The following is a 22,064-nucleotide window of genomic DNA, read 5'->3' on the forward strand; positions in this document are numbered from 1 at the left end:
CGTCTTGGGGCTGAGGTGGTGGAGGCACGCCATGAGCCCCGTCGCCCGCGGCTGGTTGAGGGGGAGGCAGAGAGTGGGACGGCGCCGGAGAGCCCCCTGCGGCGCGGACGAGCTCGGCGACGCGATCGAGCCACTCCTCGTAGAGGTCATCGACGGGGCGGTAGCGCAGGAGCTCGTTCGCCACGAGGAGCGCGGCCCATGCCTCCATGGGAGCGCGGTGCGCGTGGGACGAAGAACCGGCAGGGTTCAGTGATGGAGTAGCGGTGCGGCCGTCCTGCCGCACTGAAGGATGCAGTGAGGACGCCTGCTGCTCGTTCCCCGCCGGGCCGGTGGTAGCGTTGGCGGCGGGAGACGGAGAACGACGAGGTGGCCCGCCAACGGGAGCCGTCTGAGCAACGCAGGCGGTCAGGGCAGCCCGACACTCAGCTCGAGCACGGCGAGCGTCCGCCATGAAGACGGCGGAGCGACGAACTGATGGAAGGGAAGCTACGGCGCACCCCTACCTGGCGCACCAAATGTCGGATGTGGGGTTCCGGCAAACCCTTAAGGTTCGAATACTGGGGTGCGCGCGAAGTCTTTTCCTCCTACCAATCTACGCCCTAGCTCGCTAAGATCTCACGGACGAACTCGACGAACTCGCAACACATAAAGACACGAGATTTATACTGGTTCGGGCCACCGTTGTGGTGTAATACCCTACTCCAGTGTGGTGGTGGTGGATTGCCTCTTGGGCTGATGATGAATAGTACAAGGGAAGAACAGCCTCCTGAGGTTGAGATGTTCTTGTGGCTAGGCTCTCGATCGGATTGGATCAAGCCAAGATGAGATTGCCCCTACTATGGTGGCTAGCTCTACTTATATAGGCCCTGGTCCTCTTCCCAGATATCGAGCGGGAAGGGAGCCAACAACGGCGGCCAAATTTGAAGGGGGACAGCTAGTACAAGCTATCCTGACAAAAGCGGTCTTCGCCTGCGAAAAGCTCTGGTGGTGACGCCATCTTGGGCACCACGATGACCTCCGCCTTGCCGTCCTCCTGGTCTTGGTCTTGTTGCACCAATATGGCAACCTTTGCCTGATGCCTCGGTACTCTTCGCCTGCGCTGGCCTCCTTAGCACCAAAGAGGAAATAAGGACGTTGTGCGCGCTGGCGCCCGCCTGGCGCCGTTCGTCATGGCTCACGTCACGAGAGCCTCGTGAGGTTTTGCCCCGCCTTGATATCTCCGCTCCTCGTGAGCCTGCCTAGCTAGGCTACTCCGGAGGAGGTCTTGCGTTGTCCTCCTCGCGAGGCTTGGACCATCGCGAGGGTCTTGGGTGCCTTGTTGATGAACATGGGCCGTACGGCCTGCTGCTTAGCCATGCTATGGGCCGCAGGCAGGCAAGTCTGGGGACCCCCGTTCCCAGAATGTCGACATACACCTACCAATCCCTTCGAGTGAAGCCATTGGAAATCTCATACAGTTCAGTCAATTTCTTCAGTGACAGAGACGAAGTTCTTCTGGTCGCTAAGGTATTTGTTCTGACTGAGGAGTTAGGAATTCGCCAGTGCGGATTGCCTACATAGTGAGGAACATGATAGCCCTGAGGAACTTGAGCCTCAAATATCCGACCGTTGCTGTGCTACGCGCCAGCTGTCCCAAAATATCTACCCACCTAACGGTCATATCATTGAACGGCATTTATGTCTTATCATGTCGGGCTGCTCCCTAGGCTATAAATAGACGCCCCTACAACCACTAGCTGGTTGGCTGCTCCGAGAGAAACTGACACTTGTCATTTGAGAGCATCCCATCCTCCGAGGACTTTGAGCGAAAATCATCAAGTGAGGACACCCAAACCCAAACACCTACAAACCCAAAGTGATTGAGCATCACTGAAGAGATTGATACTGCGTGGATCCGACGCTTGTTACCTTTGAAGACTGTGCATCTTCCAGACGGTTAGGTGTCATGGTCTAGAGCATCCAATAGGAAATTGTGGATCGCCGAGTGACCGAGTTTGTGAGGGTTTGGAAGTCAACTGAAGACTTACCACGAGTGATTGGGCGAGGTATGTGTGACCTTAGCTCAAGGAGAATACGGTGAGGACTGTGTGTCCGGGACTGTGTGATCTCAGGTTTAGATACCTAGCCGCTCCAACCAGATGTATAACTGTCACAGCAGTTGGAACTGGTCTACCAAATCATTGTCTTCACCAAGCTTACTGGTTCTATGTCCTCAACTCTTTCATTTCCTCATTACAGTTGTTGTGTGCTTGTTCATATCTATTTGAAGACTTTGACTGAAGACTTTCTCAATTTCCTCAGTTCAATTTCTTCAGTCTGTTTGTCTTCATCCTGTTTTATCCTGTGTTTACGCTTTTCTGTACTCGGTGCTTGTCTTCATTTCATCATGATGACCATGCTTGTGTTCCATTATGTTTACATCTGAATACTTATTCCGCTGCAAGTAGTTCTTTGCTTAGGAATTTCCTCGCCCTGAAATTCCTCAGTGAAGAATTCATAAAAATCGCCTATTCACCCCCCTCTAGTCGATATAACGCACTTTCAATTGGTATCAGAGCAAGGTACTCCCTTGTTCTATGTGATTTTGGTTTAACCGCCTGGAGTTTTAGTTATGTCGACCACAGGAATGAAGACCGTGTCATGCCCCATCTTTGACGATCAGAGTATCCCAAGTGGAAGGCCATGATGAAGAAGCGCCTCATGGCGATGAACAGCGAGCTGTGGACCATCACTGAGATTGGTCTTACCGATCTGTGCAAGATGGCGGAAGCTGATGACATTCGCAAGTACACTCTTCTCAACCTCACGGCGAAGGACGTCATCTACTCCTGTTTGTCTCAAAATCAGTTCAGGAACATCATGCATCTCGATCATGCAAAGCTTATCTGGGACCGTCTCTCTGAGGTCTATGAAGGTCATCGAACCCGTCATGATCCTTGGTTTGAGGACTTCAAGGAATCTCTCAAAGCGATGACATTCGAACCAGAATCATCATCTTCTACACCATGCCTTATGGCAAAAGGTGTAAAGGTAACTGAATGCTATCTATCTGAATCCAGTGATGATGAATCTGGTGATGAATTTGGACCCAGCTATGTCAAACTTGCTTCCCTTGCCACTAAACAACAAAGAGCTTTAGAAAAAGTTTAATACATGCTAAATAAGAGCGATGATATGTTGGGTGAAGAAATGGATCAGTCGAAAGCTTTGGCTGAAAGTCTTCAGAGACTTCAGTCTAAGTCTGACAACCTTCAAGGTCATCATAACACTCTCTTATCTGATCATGAGAAGCTTTATTATGAATTTCTTCAAAGAAAGCAAGATCTTGAAAAGCTAAGGGTGAGTTATGAAGATCTTCAGAAGGAGCGTGATTCATTACTTGCTCAACAAATCAGCGCTGCTCAGGAAGAATTTGTTCCTCCATGTTTGAAGTGCATTGAACGTGAATCTGCTAATTCTTCACCTGAATGTTCAAATGCTTCTAATGCTACAAATTCTTCACCTGTCTCTGCTATCACTAATTCCTCATCTGAGGACATTGCTAGTATCACTGATGATGCAGGGCTGAAGGAATTGTACATGACAGGCATATACAAAAGCCTCAAAGGGCATCAGACTCTTTGTGATGTGCTTAAAAAGCAGATCCTCAACAGGAACCCTAGGAAAGAGGGTATTGCCTTTGAGAGGAAAATCAATGCTGATAGAACATATTGGAAGCCTGAGCAGTACCCCAAAACCTCATGGGTTGCTGCAAAGGGACCTCCAGTAGATCCATCTACTTATCTGGCTTTACATGTGAATCTCCTCATTCTTCTGATGAGTCATTTGACTCCAACTATAAACTGTTCAAAAATCAGAATGGTGAAGTATTTGCAAGATATGTTGGCACTAACTGCAGTAACGGTTCCCCTGTGAAGAAAATCTGGGTTCCCAAAAGGTGCCTTGAAAGTCTTCAGGTGAATGTCATCATGACACCACATGTGAAGAATAGGAACCCCAGATCAAATTCTTCATATGGACCAAATTCTTCATATGGATCCAAGTCCTCATACGGACGAAATTCCTCACGTGGATCAAATTCCTCAAAAGGATCAAAGTCCCCATATGAACATCATCGTGCTAACACCTCTGTTTCGCAGGGAAGAGCTAAGGGCTATGAATACGAGCATTATTCTTCTAATCATTATGTTCATAAGTCATCGAAGAATTTCTCTGCCTATTCATATGCTTATCCTAACTCCTCTTATGTGAAACTAAGTGGACTGGCTTCTATGCCACCTTTCTCGTATGGAGCTCGCAGAGTGATTAACCCTTTGCCACCCCTTCAGATGTGGGTGGTGAAGAAAAGGAACTAATCTCTCATGCAGGGTCAGGTCTCCAGACGTGCTTAAACGTCTGAAGAATTTGCTGGAGACCTGAAATTGCCTGAAAGGACGCAGGCTAATCATGAAGAAATGAACTTTCATTTCTCACGTCCTCATACTGTTTTATCTGTTCTATTGCTTGATGAAATTGATGTCATATTCTTCATGGATGAAGTATATGAGTTCGTAAGCTGCACTAATTCATCTGCAGGATGATCAACTCAAAGCCAATGAGTGGGTCCTCGATAGTGGATGTACAAATCACATGACTGGTGACAAGAATCTATTGATGGATGTTCCCTTATCTCCATCGCATCTGAAGCATATCATCTTCGCTGACAAAGGCAAAAGTCAGGTATTGGGTCTAGGTAAGGTTGCGATCTCAAAGGATCGACACATGGACAAAGTCATGCTTGTCGAGTCCTTAGGATACAACCTCATGTCTGTCTCAATGCTTTGTGATCTCGATATGGTTGTTGTCTTTGGCAAGTATCGTTGTGTTGTGATCATGGAAGTTGACAATTCCAAAGTCTTCGAAGGCTTTAGGAGAGGAGACTTGTATATTGTTGATTTCTCTACAGGACCTCAACCAGCTGTATGTCTACTTGCAAAAGCTTCAGAAGGCTGGCTATGGCATCGACGACTTGGTCATGCTGGCATGAGGAATCTGCACACGCTCGCGAAGAAGAAGCATGTCATTGGCATTGAGAATGTCAAATTCCTCAAGGATCACTTGTGCGGAGCCTGCGGAGCTGGAAAGATGACCAAGGCCAAACATCCAGTGAAGACAATCATGACTACCACTCGACCATTTGAATTGCTTCACATGGATCTCTTTGGTCCTAATCATTATTCTGCAATTACAAATGATGCATCTCTATATGGCTTTGTTATTGTTGATGATTACTCTCGTTACACATGGGTGCATATTGTCACTTACAAACATGAGGTGCAGGAAGTCTTCAAACGATTTTCCTCGAGGGCTTCAACCAACTTTGGTGTGAAGATCAAGCACATCAGAAGTGACAATGGAACTAAGTTCAAGAATTCTGGTCTTGATGACTATCTTGATGAACTTGGTATTACTCATGAGTTATCTGCTCCTTATACTCCTTAGCAGAATGGTGTCGTGGAGCGCAAGAACAGGACTCTTGTTGAGATGGCTCGCATTATGCTTGATGAATACAAGACGCCTCGTCGTTTCTGGATTGAGGCAATTGATACTGCTTGCCACATCATCAACAGGGTATATCTTCACAAATTCTTCAAGAATACTGCTTATGAACTCCTCACAGACAAGAAACCCAATGTGAGTTATTTCAAAGTCTTCGGTGCTAAATGTTGGATTAGAGATCCTCATCACAACTCAAAATTTGCACCGAAAGCACATGAAGGTTTTATGCTTGGTTACGGAAAGGACTCGCACACCTATAGAGTCTTCAACAACGTTCTTCACAAAGTTGTTGAAGCTGTAGATGTGCGGTTCGATGAAACTAATGGCTCACAAAGAGAGCACCTACCTTCTGTGTTAGATGAACAGTCACATGAGGAAACTATCAAGTTCAAAGCTACTGAGGATGTCATTCCTACCGAAGAATCTGTTGAAGAAATCATTCCAGAACGTGAAGAACATCATGCTGATGCACCTGAAGAAAATGGTGCTGAAGAAAATGCTGATCAAATTCCTCAACGACAACCCGCTCATCCTCGCGTTGCTAACGAAGTGCAGATTGAGAAAATCATCAGTGACATCAACATTCCAGGTCCTCTCACACGCTCAAAAGCTTCACATTTGTCTAACTTTTGTGGGCACTTTGCTTTCGTCTCTATCACAGAGCCCACTAAGGTAGATGAAGCATTTCTGGAGCCTGAGTGGATTCAAGCTATGCAAGAAGAATTACATCAGTTCGAGCTCAACAACGTCTGGGAACTGGTTAATCGTCCCAGATCCTCGCAAGCACAATATCATTGGCACAAAGTGGATCTACCGCAACAAGCAAGATGAAAATGGCCTTGTGGTGAGGAATAAGGCACGGCTTGTAGCTCAAGGCTACACACAGGTTGAAGGAATTGATTTCGATGAAACTTTTGCACCTGTTGCTAGACTTGAGGCTATTCGCATATTACTTGCTTATGCTAACCATCATGATATCACTTTATATCAAATGGATGTGAAAAGTGCATTCCTCAATGGTAAGCTTGAGGAAGAAGTATATGTTGCTCAACCCCCAGGTTTTGAAGATCCAAAGCATCCTGACAAAGTCTTCAGACTCAATAAGGCCCTCTATGGCCTCAAGCAGGCCCCTCGGGCGTGGTATGATACTTTGAAGGAATTCCTCATGAAGAAAGGCTTCAAACCCGGTTCACTTGACCCTACTCTTTTCACTAAATCTTATGATGGTGAATTGTTTGTGTGCCAAATTTATGTTGATGATATTATCTTTGGCTGTACTGACCAACGTTACAGTGATGAATTTGCCTATATGATGAGTGAAGAATATCAAATGTCTATGATGGGAGAATTGAAATTCTTCTTAGGTCTTCAAATTCGTCAACAGCGCAATGGCATATTCATATCTCAGGAGAAATACCTCAAGGATGTACTGAGGAAATTCGGCATGCAAGATTGCAAAGGGGTCAAAATTCCTATGCCCACAAATGGCCATCTATGCACTGATGAAAATGGTATTGACTTCGATCAAAAGGTATACCGCTCCATGATTGGTTCTTTATTGTATTTATGTGCATCTAGGCCAGATATTATGCTTAGTGTTTGCATGTGTGCCCGATTTCAAGCTACACCGAAGGAATCACACCATAAGGCTGTGAAGCATATTCTTCGATATCTAGCTCACACACCAACACTTGGATTATGGTACCCCAAGGGCTCGGCTTTTGATCTCATTGGATATTCAGACTCTGACTATGCTGGTGATCGTGTGGACCGCAAGTCAACATCAGGCACATGCCATTTCCTCGGACGATCTTTGGTCTGTTGGTCCTCGAAGAAACAGAACTGCGTATCACTGTCTACTGCTGAAGCTGAGTACATTGCTGCTGGTTCTTGCTGTGCTCAATTGCTGTGGATGAAGCAAACTCTCAAGGACTACGGCGTCAACATGAAGAATGTGCCTCTCTACTGTGACAATGAGAGTGCAATCAAGATTGCTCACAACCCAGTTCAGCACTCAAAGACAAAGCACATTCAAATTCGTCATCATTTTCTCCGTGATCATGTGTGGAAGGGCGACATCTCTATTGAGCATGTACGGACTGAAGAACAGCTAGCCGATATCTTCACAAAGCCCTTGGATGAGAAGAGATTTAGCAAGTCGAGGTGTGAGCTAAATATGCTAGAATCTTTGAATGTTCTTTGAAAAGGACACACGTCCTAACACTTATGCAAAATTGATGACTTAGATGTGCAACACGCAAAGAAACATTTTTCTTCAATCAATGAAGACTAACACTCTAAGTGTGAAGAAATTAACAAAGAATTTGATTCTCAGAGCCCTACGACAATTATACGTGGTGTCTAAAATCATCATTCTTACACGGTGGGTTACGCCACCACCAAAAGTTGAAAATCTCCAATTGAGTTTTTCCTCAGTTTTTTTGAAATTCCTCTGTTGTTCTTTTTCTTCAACTTTGCATTGTCTTCACCATTTCTGTCGTTTTTCTTCATTGGCTATTTATATATAGAGAGTTTATTCCTCTACAACATTTACTTATTGCTAATTCTTCAAGTTGCTTTTTCTGCTAAGTGAATGTGATCGGACCCTTCCCCCTCCATGCTAAACTCAACCTAGTCTATTCACAAATTCTTCATGTGCGTTCTATTTGAAACTCGTTCAAAATCTTCACTGTGTCCTTGTCAGCTGAAGAATTTGTGAACGGTACTTTAAAACCTATCTTATCTAAATTTTTGGCTTTGCCGCTCAAACCGTTCCGCATTCTGTGAAATGTTTATCTATTCACCCACGATCTCACACGATCGCCACCTCTCAGTACGTGGGTGACACATGTCAAGTGAATGAGAAGGGTCAGGGGCACGTTCGTCCAATTTCTTCGGGCAAACAGTTTTTCACTCCGACTATAAATACCCCTCCCCTTCCTCACTTCACTTTTACTCCGCTCGATCTCTCTCCCGCTCGAGCTTCTCAAACCCTAGCGCCGTCGCTACTTCCGTCGTCGCCGGTGAGGAAGAGCTTCACTGCCTCGACCTCGTCGCCGTCGTACTCGCGCCGGCTGCGGATTTCTTCACTCCGCTGCCGCCGTAGCTGTCTTCCTCTACCGAGTTAGGGCGTGGAAGATCTGAACTGACGAACTTCACATCTACACTTCCCAGTTCGTCGTGTTCTTCGTCCAGGGTAATTAAAAGTTACTTTTACTACCCTCTTTGATTCAAATGTTTTCTACAAAATCTTCAAAGGTGTTTATTCTTCAAATCTTCACACACTAAACACCTCACGTGTCATCTGTTCTTGAGCTGTTTCTCTAAGCAACATTTTTCTTCAAGATTCCTCAATTGTGTGGATTTTTGATCTGTACAACTCTGGAACCTAAGACAAAGAACGCTTAGTGAAATTCTTCAAGACTCATCTGGTCAAATTCCTCAAACTTGTTCTTTTTGAAAAACTTCTGAGAACGCATATGACCTCTCCAAATTCCTCGCAACTATACTCTGTTCACAGGTACTCATGTCCGCTGCTGAATCACTAGGTTCTCATCAACTTAACTCATTTGCAGCGTTCCTCGAAGAAAAGTTGCACACCTTTTCAGAAAATTCAGTTGTCCATATTCCTCAGCTGAAGAAAATGGCTGACGGTAAGAAGCCACAGAAAGGAGGAAAAAGGCCTGAGGTCAACACAACGTTTGAGATCCCTGATGACATCTATGCTGGGTACTCCACACCCCTTGAGGAGGATAAAAATCAGCGCAAGGTGCGCATTCAAAAGATTGAGAGGAGATGGGCAAGGGAATGGAGGGAGTACAGGTATGTTACTCCCAAGTATATGAAGAAATTCGCTCTAAATCCTCCATGCCCAAGACCTCCATTGGCACCTGGCCAAGAAGCAGATCCCACCAGCCTCAAGCGTGGTGAGGACTATCCTGATGGATGGGCCAAGCGCCAGGCCAAACTAGCCAAAATGGCTAAGGAAGCAGTGAGGAAATTTAATGAAGACTCTGCTGCTGCTGCTACCACTGCTGAGGCCTCTGCTCATAAGCCAAGTGCTTCACTCCAAATGCCCTCACGGCCAAGTTCCTCAGCAATGCCCTCACGGCCAGATTCTTCAAAGACCTCACGGCCAACTCCTCAAGCTGCTCCAACTCCTCCAAAGTCCTCAGCTCCTCCGCCAAAGTCCTCAGCTGCTCCGACCAAATCCTCAGCACCTGTGCATCTCGCCACGTGCCAAAGGACAACAGGCATCTCTATTGCCTTAGGAGATTCTGCTAGTTCTTCAGCTCCACCAAATTCTTCAACTGGCCCCTCTCTGCTGAAGAAAAAGGCTACTGCTGGACGAGGCTCTCGACCAAGTCCTCACAGAAAGCAGGTCGCCTTTCAAGTGTCGTCTGATGAAGACAAAGCTGATGATGAAGAACTTGCCGAAATCATCAGAGACAGGCAGCTCAAGGCCGCTAGAGCCAAAGGCACAAATGTGCCTCTACTTTTGGATCCAAAGTTGATCCTTGATTACATTGATCTCTGGCACAAGGACCCCAACACTCCTATGCCTGATTTCAAGCTGACTCCTGGCCAAAGTCATATGCTGACTGCCTTTATTCAGGAAGAAAAATGGAAATTTGAAAAGGCCAGGCAGATCAAGAAAGCGCGGTACAAGAAGGAGCGCTTCCTGAAGAAAAACGTTGTCTCTATGACAACTAAAGAACTTGTCACTATTCAGTCTGAGATCAAGAAGCTCAGTGATGAATTTGACGTATACCGCACTGACTGGCTTGGAGCCAAAGTCAGATTTGTGACTTTGACTGAAAAGTTCACTTCCAATGTTGCAGCCCCAACGCAACAAGAAAATCCTCAAGCTGAGGCTTCTGCTCAGCCTACTGAAGAGCATGCCAGCACCGCTGATGACAATCAGGCTGCTGAAGAAACTGCTAATGTCAGGGCTGATGACTGCATTCCAGCCGCTGAAGAAATTGCCAGGGCAACCACTAGTGTTGCGCCTGAAGAAACTGAAGAAGTCAGGGCAACTGCATCAGTTGTGCCTGAAGTAATTGAACCAAATTCCTCTGCCCCTCCTGCACCTACACCAACTACGATCCTTCCATCTGCATCAGATGTGAAGAAGACCAAGGCTGCAGAGCGTGCAGTAGTGAAGAAAAGGAAAGCATCAACTTCATCAGATTCTTCAGCTTCGAAGAAGATGAAGCCATTGACCAGCTCTTTTGCAAATCCAATTGATGCTATTCCGGTCTCATCCATGCCATCAAAGGACCTTGTTCCTTTTGATGAAGAATATGTGATTCCAAGTGAATCAGATGAAGAGAATCCTTCTGCTGCTTCGTCAGAGCAGTTGGATGAAGAAATTGAAGCGGATGCAATCCCTTCAACCCCAATAGTCTCATCGTCCATGCCTCAGTTCACTGCTGAAGAGGCCGGCGTTGAGGAAAAGAGTGAAGATGAAGATGTGGACATTGGGTGTACAACACCAGTGCTGAATGATGACTTTTGGGAAAGTCAGCACCCCAACTCTCCTCTGTTCACACCACTACAAAAAATTCCTCAGTCCCCCATCAATACTGAAGTAAAAATGGGATCTAAAGAACCTCGTGCAACCCCGTCTATCCATGAAGAGATTCTAGCCACTAGTCTTGAAGAAAATGTTAATGAAGAATTAAAGACCCGGGCTGTCACTGAAGAAGAACCTGAAATTCCTCAGCTTGTGGAGCCTGAGATTGCGATTCCTGAGGTGGTGATGCAGTTGACTGATACTCCTCAGCCCAAGCCAAAGGATCCCTTCTTGAAGAAGCAGAAATTCAAGGCTGATGGCTTCTTCGGCGAGCATGTTTTCTTCACTGACTTCAACCCATATGACTCTGCTCGTCTTAGAAGGAAACGCTTCTGGACTGCCAGCCAAGCAAATTTTTATTCCTCACTACTCTTCAACAAGGACAAAGTCTTCGACCATGAGCATATTCCTCACGTCCACATGGAATCACAGCCGTGTTTTACCCCAGTCCCCAGTGTGCTTCATGATGCAGGATTGCTCAACTTTTGCACGGATATTTGCAATTGGAATGAAGAGATCATTCTTCAGTTCTATGCAATCCTGCACATCACAGGCGATGTTGATGATATCAACTCTTGGGTGTTGGACTGGATGACCGAAAACACTCATTATAAGGCACCGGCCTCTGAATTACTTCACGCCCTGCCCATCAGTCCACCCCTTGAAGGAGCTCGCTGCCTGTACCAGGAGCCTGAACTCACTGCTCATTACATGCAAGTGCTTATGAAGCCTCTGAAGCTCGGTCAAGCCCCAAGGACCAAATTTCTCGTGAAGGAATTGTTGTCTGTACCAAGAACTGTCTATTGCATTCTGACGAAGACTATGAGTCCAATAAAAGGCCACGACTCATCTGATGAGGAAATTGTTGGCATCATGAAGAATCTGCTATTCAACATCATACATGGCATTCCTTTCAATTATCATGATTTCTTCATGAGAACTCTGGCAAATGTTGCACTCTCTCCGTTTGAGTTGAAGCCTTATGCTCCATGGATTATGAGATTCCTCAGAACAAGGTCTTCACTCAACTACAATGCTGATTTTCAGAATCACCTCAGCTACTTGCCCCCAATTGAAGTCCTCAAGCGGACGTTTTCCTCAGCTGATGAAAAGGGCAAGGCCGCTGGTGTTATTGGATGGTCAGTTTCGCAAAGCTGCATCTTATTCTACCAATGATGACTCTGCCACTCATGATTCTGCTGCCAATGCATCCAAGCCAAATCCTCAAGCCACAGCTCCAAGAGTGATGACTAACCGTGAGCTGCTTCTTAGTCTTCACCAGAAGGTGGATCGAAACCACAAATGGGTTAAGCGTCAGTTTGGTTCTATTCTTCACAACATGACTGCTACACACAATGCAGTGAAGAAAAACCATTTCTACCTCCATGAAGTCTTCGGTCGCACCTGGGCTATTTTGTCACATCTGTATGGTGAAGAAGATCTGAAGCAAATGGGTCTCAAGGAAGATTTTGACTAGTCTGCTCCTCCACCGAAGAAATTCAAGAAGGTCAAGGTTCCTTCCTTGGTGGCCAGCTCATATTCTTCATCACGCGAAACCGACGAGTATGAAGACTTGGACGACACTGCAGCAGGCCCTACAACAACAACCGACCCCAACGACGCTGGCGCTCCTCCATCAACTTGATATTCTTCAGGGGCGTTAGTCCTCATTTTTTGATCCTTTTGGTCATTTGATGACAAAGGGGGAGAAATTTGAGTTAGTCTTCAAGCGGGTCTACCTATATGGGTGTTTTTTTTGCTAAGTTACAACTCTCGTTCTTCTGAGACTTTATTCGATCGAGTTGTAAACTTAAACTCTATGGCGGTCTGATACTTTTGTTGTGTTCTTCTGCATGCTTATTCCTCGTTAATGTTAATACACGCATGTTGAATTACATCAGTCACCATATTTCATCATGCATTTCAAATTCTTCATATTATATGTCAAATGCGTGTATGAATTACAAGATATAGGTGGAGATCTCCATGATTCTACTCTTCAAGTGTGCATTGCTTCAAAAGCAAATTCCTCACTATGCACATCTTCAGGGGGAGTTCTTCTATATCTTGCAATCAAATTCCTCATTATCAGTATTTACACTTCATATGATTATCCCCGTTGAAACTTAACCTATATTATCATCAATCACCAAAAAGGGGGAGATTGTAAGTGCATCTAGTGCCCCTTAGTGATTTTGGTGTATTGAAGATTTATAGGTTAAGGGACTAATGTGTTTATGAGTGTACACAGGTCTATAAGTCTATGAGGAGTTTGATATTTATAGAGAAAGTCGACCCCTAAAAATGAAGTTCTTTGACTGAAGATTTTGGTTTTCTGAAGACTTTCTGAAGACTTTGAAAGTGAAGAAATTGGTGTGACCTGAAGACTTGGTATTCATACGAGGAACATGAAGCGTGAAGACTTTTGTTTTCATAGTTTCATTTTCTCTTTCTTGAGTCATAGGAAACACCGTACTGTTAAAGGGGGTCGAGGAAATACTAAGGAAAATTTCCATGTGATGCTCAACTCAAAATCCTACACCTACCAATCCCTTCGAGTGAAGCCATTGGAAATCTCATACAGTTCAGTCAATTTCTTCAGTGACAGAGACGAAGTTCTTCTGGTCGCTGAGGAATTTGTTCTGACTGAGGAGTTAGGAATTCGCCAGTGCGGATTGCCTACACAGTGAGGAACATGATAGCCCTGAGGAACTTGAGCCTCAAATATCCGACCGTTGTTGTGCTACGCGCCAGCTGTCCCAAAATATCTACCCACCTAACGGTCGTATCATTGAAGGGCATTTATGTCTTATCATGTCAGGCTGCTCCCTAGGCTATAAATAGCCGCCCCTTACAACCACTAGCTGGTTGGCTGCTCCGAGAGAAACTGACACTTGTCATTTGAGAGCATCCCATCCTCCGAGGACTTGAGCGAAATCATCAAGTGAGGACACCCAAACCCAAACACCTACAAACCCAAAGTGATTGAGCATCACTGAAGAGATTGATCCTGCGTGGATCTGACGCTTGTTACCTTTGAAGACTGTGCATCTTCCAGACGGTTAGGCGTCATGGTCTAGAGCATCCAAGAGGAAATTGTGGATCGCCGAGTGACCGAGTTTGTGAAGGTTTGGAAGTCACCTGAAGACTTACCACGAGTGATTGGGCGAGGTCTGTGTGACCTTAGCTCAAGGAGAATACGGTGAGGACTGTGTGTCCTCAGGTTTAGATACCTAGCCGCTTCAACCAGACGTACAACTGTCACAGCAGTTGGAACTGGTCTACCAAATCATTGTCTTCACCAAGCTTACTGGTTCTATTTCCTCAACTCTTTCATTTCCTCATTACAGTTGTTGTGTGTTTGTTCATATCTATTTGAAGACTTTGACTGAAGACTTTCTCAATTTCCTCAGTTCAATTTCTTCAGTATGTTTGTCTTCATCCTGTTTTATCCTGTGTTTACGCTTTCTGTACTCAGTGCTTGTCTTCATTTCATCATGATGACCATGCTTGTGTTCCGTTATGTTTACATCTGAGTACTTATTCCGCTGCAAGTAGTTACTCGCTTAGGAATTTCCTCACCCTGAAATTCCTCAGTGAAGAATTCATAAAAATCGCCTATTCACCCCCCCTCTAGTCGATATAACGCACTTTCAATTGGAGAAGAGCATCCCATTATGCAATGGTAGAGAAAGTAATGCAGATAAGGTTCAAGATAGTGAGACAACCATGTTGGTCTCCAAGAAAGCTGACAAAAACTAAAACTATCTTGTAGACAATGAGACAACCCCAAAGTCCTGCCTTGATGTAGTGTTCGAGTTACTGGCCAGTACCACAGGCACAAGCTCTTCGAACTTGCTACCTGAATCAGTTCGGCTTCTTGAGTCTTAGCTACAAGCTGAAAGGCATCAGTCAGCTGTGTTGTGACAAGAAGCCGAAGGACTGAGGAAGTCCTTGTAGAATTCAGATGCATACTTTCTGGTGCAACAGCAAGCATTGGAGGATTTTAGCGCCAGACAAGAGAAAGCTAATAATCTTGCTAAGCTTCTTACCAGCATGGTGGGTACCCAGGATATCGTTTCTTGAGCTCTTCTGAAGTGGTTTTAGTTCTGGACTGGTTTTGCTGTTGCGTTTATTTGCACTGGTGGCCAATTTAGATGCCCAGTGTATGTAATATGCTGCTTTGTTCACTATATTTGCACTGGTGGCGAACTTTGATGTAATATTTGTAATAGCCGTAATAGCCTAGCGTAAGTTGCTTGCTTATTTATTTCCTTATTGTCTTGTTTATTTGTTTGCTTGTAGTCACTGCAGTTCTTTTTCCGCAGTTCGCTAGTTGCCACATTTTTTTTGAGAATTAGGCCACAATAACCATGATCCACATATGGACCATTCTAACCATGGTCCTGCTACCTGTTGTAGTGACCATGGGCCTTGTATGGGCCATCGAATTCATGGGCCTTCTACGGGTCGTATGATCGATAGGCCAAACATGGGCCATACTATTCGTGGACCAATAACGGACCGCAATATGGGCCATAAACAGGCTAAAAATGGGAATCTTCCATTTATGTGCCGGGCCATAACGGGCCATTAACAGGCCGATATGTATCACGGGCTTAATTCTATCGACAAGCATAATTGGTCGTTAATGGACCGGAATAGATGGCACTATCAAAATGGCCCAATGGTTTAACGGGCTGCAAACAAGTCAAATGTAACCACGGGCTGAATTTGGCCCATTAGTAGAACAAGCCAATAATGGTACGTAAGTAATCGAGGGCTGGAAATGAGCCCAAGAATAAATGGGTCCTTACAAGGCTGAAAGATAACACATGCTGGAAATGGCCCAACTGAAAAATGGCCCGTTAATGGGTATAAAGTGATATACTATTCATTATGGGCCAGCTTCACCATGGACCGTTAAAGAACCAAGATTTACAAAGGTCCTCATATGGGTCGAAAGACGTCATGGGCCATCCATGGGCCGAAAGTTAGAGCGGGCTGGAATTATATTGGATGGCCCACATGAGCTGTTGGGCCGATTTCGGAAAGGCCAGAATGGGCCGTGAGTTAGCGGGCCGTAAATGGGCCATATACGAACATGTCGTTAACATGCTTTCCATGGGCCGCCCTGCTTTTGACCAAGTCAAACGGGCCAACCTTTTTAACCTAAATGGGCCACTGTTGGGCCGTGCCACATGTCGACGTATTATAGGCGCCTCCTATCCATTGGAAGGTTTGCATCTGTCCCAACACGGAGCTGCCACGTGGTTCCTTCAGCCAATGAGAATTTTACATGTGGAAAATAGCCATTGGTTGCAGCTGTTAATGGGTTATCGGATCCAAAATCAGACCCGATAGCTTAATGGCGACCCGTTGCGGTGGATGCCACGTGTTGGTTGCCCTTAATGAAAGCACTTCCATGACGCGCCATTTATCATCATGGAAGTGGACACTTCCGTGATGATAATTTGAGTATTGTCATTGAACACTTCTACGACGACACATGTATGACTATCTTGATTCTGTCATAAAATCTTCATGGATGTACATGCATGACAGAAATCATGACCTACTGTGACAAACATGTATCATCACGGAAGTGTTTTTTATAGTGCAAGACTACTTAAAATAGAAGGTGAATCAAGTGCGGAGCTAGATGGAAGTTCCTTACCTCCTCTCATCTTAGAGGGTACAATCTTAGTCTTAGCGTCTTCTAGATTCTTCATAGTGATAACAAGATATTCAACCCCCAAGTGAACTTAATAAATAGAGCTATGCTCCCCAACAACAGCGCCAGAAAAAGGTCTTGATAACCCACAAGTATAGGGGATCACGACAGTCTTCGGGGGTAGTATTTCATCCAATTTATTGATTCGACACAAGGGGAGCCAAAGAATATTTGTAAGCCTCAGTAGTTGAGTTGTCAATTCAACCACACCTGGAAAGTTGTTTCGCAGCAAAGTGTATAGTAGCACAATAGTTTGATAGTTTTAATAGTAGCGGTACTAGTAGCAATAGTAGCAGTAACAGTAGCGGTAGTGATTGTAACATCAGCAGCAACAATAGTAACCTAGCAAAGATCAACATGAGAAAAGCGTAGGCATTGGATCAATGATGGATATTTGTGTGGATGACATTCATCATGTAATAGTCACAACCTAGAGAGATACACAATAGCTCCAATTCATCAATTCAATGTAGGCATGTATTCCGTATATAGTCATGCGTGCTTATAATAACAACTTGCATCACATCTTTTGTCCTCCCCTCCCGTGGCAGCGGGGTCCATAAGAAAATCTAAGGGATATTAAGGCCTCCTTTTAATAGAGAACCGAAACAAAGCATTATCACATAGTGAATACATTAACTCCTTGGATTACAGTCATCCCCGAAGAGTATCCCAATTATTGTCACCTTGGGGTCTACGGATTAAAACAATAACAGGTGCATATAACTAGTAGATAGGATCAAGAACTCAGATATATTCATGGAAACATAAAGGGTTCAGATCTGAAATCATGGCACTCGGGCCCTACTGACAAGCATTAAGCATAGCAAAGTCATAACAACATCAATCTCAGAACATAGTGGATACTAGGGATCAAGCCCTAACAAATTCACTCGATTACATGACAAATCTCCAACTCCATCATCGCCCAGCAATCCTACGAAGGGATTACTCACTCCCGGTGGTGAGCATCATGGAATTGTTGATGATGATGACGACAACGAACCTCCCTCTCCGGAGCCCCGAACGGACTCTAGATCAGCCTTCCCAATGAAGAACAGGAGGTGGCGGCGGCTCCATATCTTAAAACGCGATGAAAATTTCTCTCTGATTTTTTTCTCCGCGAGACAGTACCAATGGACTTGGAGGTAGGGCAAACGGAGGCTCGAGGGGCCCACAAGCTTAGGTGGCGCGCCCTAGGGGGGCGCCACCTGAGCTTGTGGCTCTATGGTGGCCCCTCCAATAGGTCTTTTTGCTAGTATCTTTACATATTCCAGAAAAATCTCTGTAAAATTTTAGCACAATTCGAGAACTTTTATCTCTGCACAAAAATAACACCATGGTAGTTCTGCTAGACACACCGTCAGTCCGGATTAGATTCATTCAAATCATGCAAATTAGAGTCCGAAACAAGAGCAAAAGTGTTTGGAAAAAGAGATATGTTGGAGACGTATCAGTAGCCTCCAGGGCTCTATGGATGATATGAGCAACCTCACCACTTCCTTTCGAGGCACGCCCACCTACATGAACATGAACTTCTCCAACTGGAGCCAAGGATGGGCTCCTGACCAACCGCCACAATGATCCCACTGGTTTCGGCCTGCAAAAGCTTAAGCTGGGGGGGGGCATCTCCACTTCTGCATCAAGATGTGGCGGTATTATTTGAATAAATTGTAATGAGGTTGTACTTAAGCTCATGGAGCTTCAAAACACTCGTGTTGGTTTGTTCCAACACTTTGCTTTTATTTGTTGTTGCCTTTGCGATTTTTCGCTTGCAAGTTAGTTTAAAAAAAACCAAAAGTCAAAAAACAGAATAAGCTTTGCTCGGACTCTTTTTGCCCCTTGGAGTTTGTTTGCATTTTTGTTTTCAGAGGAGTTGATCTACGTCGGACAATGAGGAATGCAAGAGTAAGGAAGAGAAGTGTGTAAATTCGCAACCGTGAAGGTATGTCCTATGACTCCCGTCTTTTGCACTTGAAATACTTAGAATAGATGTAGTAGTAGTATGTGTGATATGTGCAAATGGGAGTAAGTCTTCATAATTACGACAAAGGTTATGTTCTAGTAGCTGAAATAATTTTGTAGCCTTCGTTCTATTTGGTCTAGATAACCAAGACTTGCCATGGGACAGTTTTTCAAAGACTTGGGAGTTGAGAAAAATTGTAGAGAGAATAATGTTTGAAATGCTCAACCCCATATTGTTAATTTTAATAGACTTGATGGCACTTGTGGGTTAAATTGTCTAGAGGAACTTAGTTGAAGGGTGAATGAGATTATGCCAAAAATATGTGTTGTATCTCTTACATGGTGCTTCAGCTTCTCGCTAGTGATATGGCCCTGCTAGTCTATGCACGTGTACATGTGTAAATGTGGATTCGTCACCTTTCTTGATGTTATGCTGAGGACTCCGCTAGCCAATGAATGATCCACCAAGAGTGAAAGCTCTGATTTCAGCTATGAGTTTGTTACCGTACGTAGTCGGAACACTACAAACACATATTATTCGGCTTTCTCTTGAATGGGTGTGTATGTGGTAAATAAAGGGGACTGATCAAAAGAGCTCAAAAGAGACAAATATCAAAGGTCGATAGTTCCCAAACATTAAGCCACATTGAAACTCTATGCATGATCACTTATTTGGCATAACCCTTTCACGTGACAACCAAAGTTCCAGCAAACAATGATTGAAATGAAGTGCTTAAGAGCCTTGAGGATGAAATAATTGTGGGCATGTTTATGAGCACTAGCACATCATGTTTTTCTACATGCCTTTCACTCCCTAATATATGTTTGTATGGCTCTATCCAAAGAAAACTCTTCCGTGCATTCCCGACAATCAAGTGTCGTCCAGAATAAATTAAATAGAGTGCTGCAAAGTTGTTTTATCTAGTTGATCAAGAACTTTCTGTTGAGTATCTTTGCTTCACTAACACTTGCAAACTATGCCACCGCTACAGCTACACTATGTTTCAGGTCAAGAAGCGGAGGGCTATCTAGGCGCACCGATAGTAAGTGAACCAAAACCTTCTTGTTATTTCAGTAAACAACTGAGTTCCCTATGATTCGGATTTCTCTCTATGTTGCTCAAGGACGATCAAGTTTAAGCTTGGGGAAGTTGATGAGTGATATTTTTACACTCATCTACCTTAGTTTAAAATGAGATATTTCATTTAAAAACGAGGCATTCGCTCCGGTAATGACTAATGAATGCAAAGGATTCCACAAAAATCCTCTCTTTGGTGTGTTTCCATGGGAAATGGGCTAAAAAGGGAAGAAATCACGTGTGGAAATGGAAATGAAGGAAAATTGAGAAAGAAGGAATCAACATGAGGCGTTTATGCAAAAACAGAGAAAAAGGTGGCGTTCCATATGGGCGCGTGCGCCCGTTTGAGCGCCCATATGGCATGGAAATTGAGGTAGATTGTCCACCTGAACAACTTTTATAAAGGGGGCCCCATCAAAATGTCAACGGGGAGAGCGTCGACAGAAGCCAGAACATCATCATCATCTTCTTCTTCATCCACAAACCCTAGCCGCCGCCATTTCCATCTCCATAGCCACCATCACCATCATAGTGCTTCCTCAACTAGTTCATACTTGTAATCGTTCATCGCACAAGGCATCCATTGTAAGAGATATTTGCAATCAATCAATCTTCAAGATGTGTTCTTCAATGCTTTCTTCTCGCGATCTGATCTCCATGTGTGAGTAGTTCGGTAAGGTATGCGTTGAGGCATAGGCTTTGCAACCCTCTATATTGTTGGGATCAATGGAAGGGCTTTGAATTAACATCAAGTATGTGTGATATAAAATTGTTCTTTAGATGTCTCTTGTCTTGTTCACGATCTTCATCCCTGCAGGTACCCAGATCATGGAGATCGAGTCACGGTGGAGCTAGGAGCAAGGAGACCGCGAAGTGTTATACAGAACATCGGTGATAGTAAGGTTTAGTAGGTTAACACGGATCCTATCCTTCGGGATATATGAGGTGTAGTCATTAAACTCCCAAAGCTCTTGTTTGATTTCATTATCTTAATTATCGAGGCAACCCCGTGCGACGGATAGGGCTTGCGGTACGACAACTGATTCTTGATGCAGGACTCGTGCTGGTCAATATGTTATTTGGACATATCCCCCACTTCGGTTTGTAACAAGCACATCTCGATGGGTGATTTCCAGCGCACAAATTAAGATCATATCTGGTCCTAACACAAAAACATGGTTGTAGGCATTAAGACCTCATACCCGTACCTCTTTTTATTATAAGTGTTTGAATCACTATTTGCTTGATTGATTCAGTCAAAAGATGGAGTTGATCCTTTAACATAAGCTTGCTAGAGACCATCGCTTCAAGAGAATGTTCCTCTCGTGGGTTCGATAACCCAGGGTCACCTCTATAGAAATAGGTGCGGGATACACTTTTCTGTTCCGTTACCGAATCACTAAAAGGAGGTATCAGACATTAGTCACCATCTCCGATGAGAATTTCAGGTTAAAAAGCTTACTGGAGACTAGAGTGCTGAAAAGCCTCAAAGGGCACCAAATCCACTGTGATGTGCTCAAGAAGTCAATACTGCACAAAAGTCCCAAGAAAGAAAGGATTGGGTTCGAGAGAAAACTCAATGCAGATGGAACATACTAGACCCCGGACAATATCCTCAAACCAGTTGGGTTCTTGCCAAGAGTAAACTCTTGAACCAGCATCATTATCGGGCTGTGACAGTCCCATTTTTGTTAACGATGATGAGTCTTTTGAGTCGAATTACAAGTTATTCAAACAACATAATGGAAAGGTATTTGCTCGATAAATTGGCACCAACTGCACGACAGGTTCACCCAAGAAACAAATTTGGCTGAAAAAATTCCCCTAATAATGATGGTTGTATATTGGTTGTTTTTAGGTTTTACATTTCGTTCTTCGTTGTGTAATCGTGTATGTGCATTGGATTTTGCTACTTCACAGTTGTAGAGAGGGTTGGGTGTGTAAACCCCTCACAACCCCTCTGAGTGTGGGCATCAAAGGCATTGGTGTCCATATTTTTATAAGCTACAAACTGCTTTTGATGGTTTCTAAAAACTACAAGCTACTTTTCTGACGAAACTAGCTAGGAGGGAGGAAAAGCGAATACTTCGATGCGTGCACAAATACAACAGAGTCCAACCCGAAAACAGAATATTGTCGGGCGAGATGTATGGAATCGACACCGGTCAGTAAGT

Source organism: Triticum aestivum, chromosome 4D (assembly GCF_018294505.1).
Source record: "Triticum aestivum cultivar Chinese Spring chromosome 4D, IWGSC CS RefSeq v2.1, whole genome shotgun sequence".
Classification (NCBI taxonomy): domain Eukaryota; kingdom Viridiplantae; phylum Streptophyta; class Magnoliopsida; order Poales; family Poaceae; genus Triticum; species Triticum aestivum.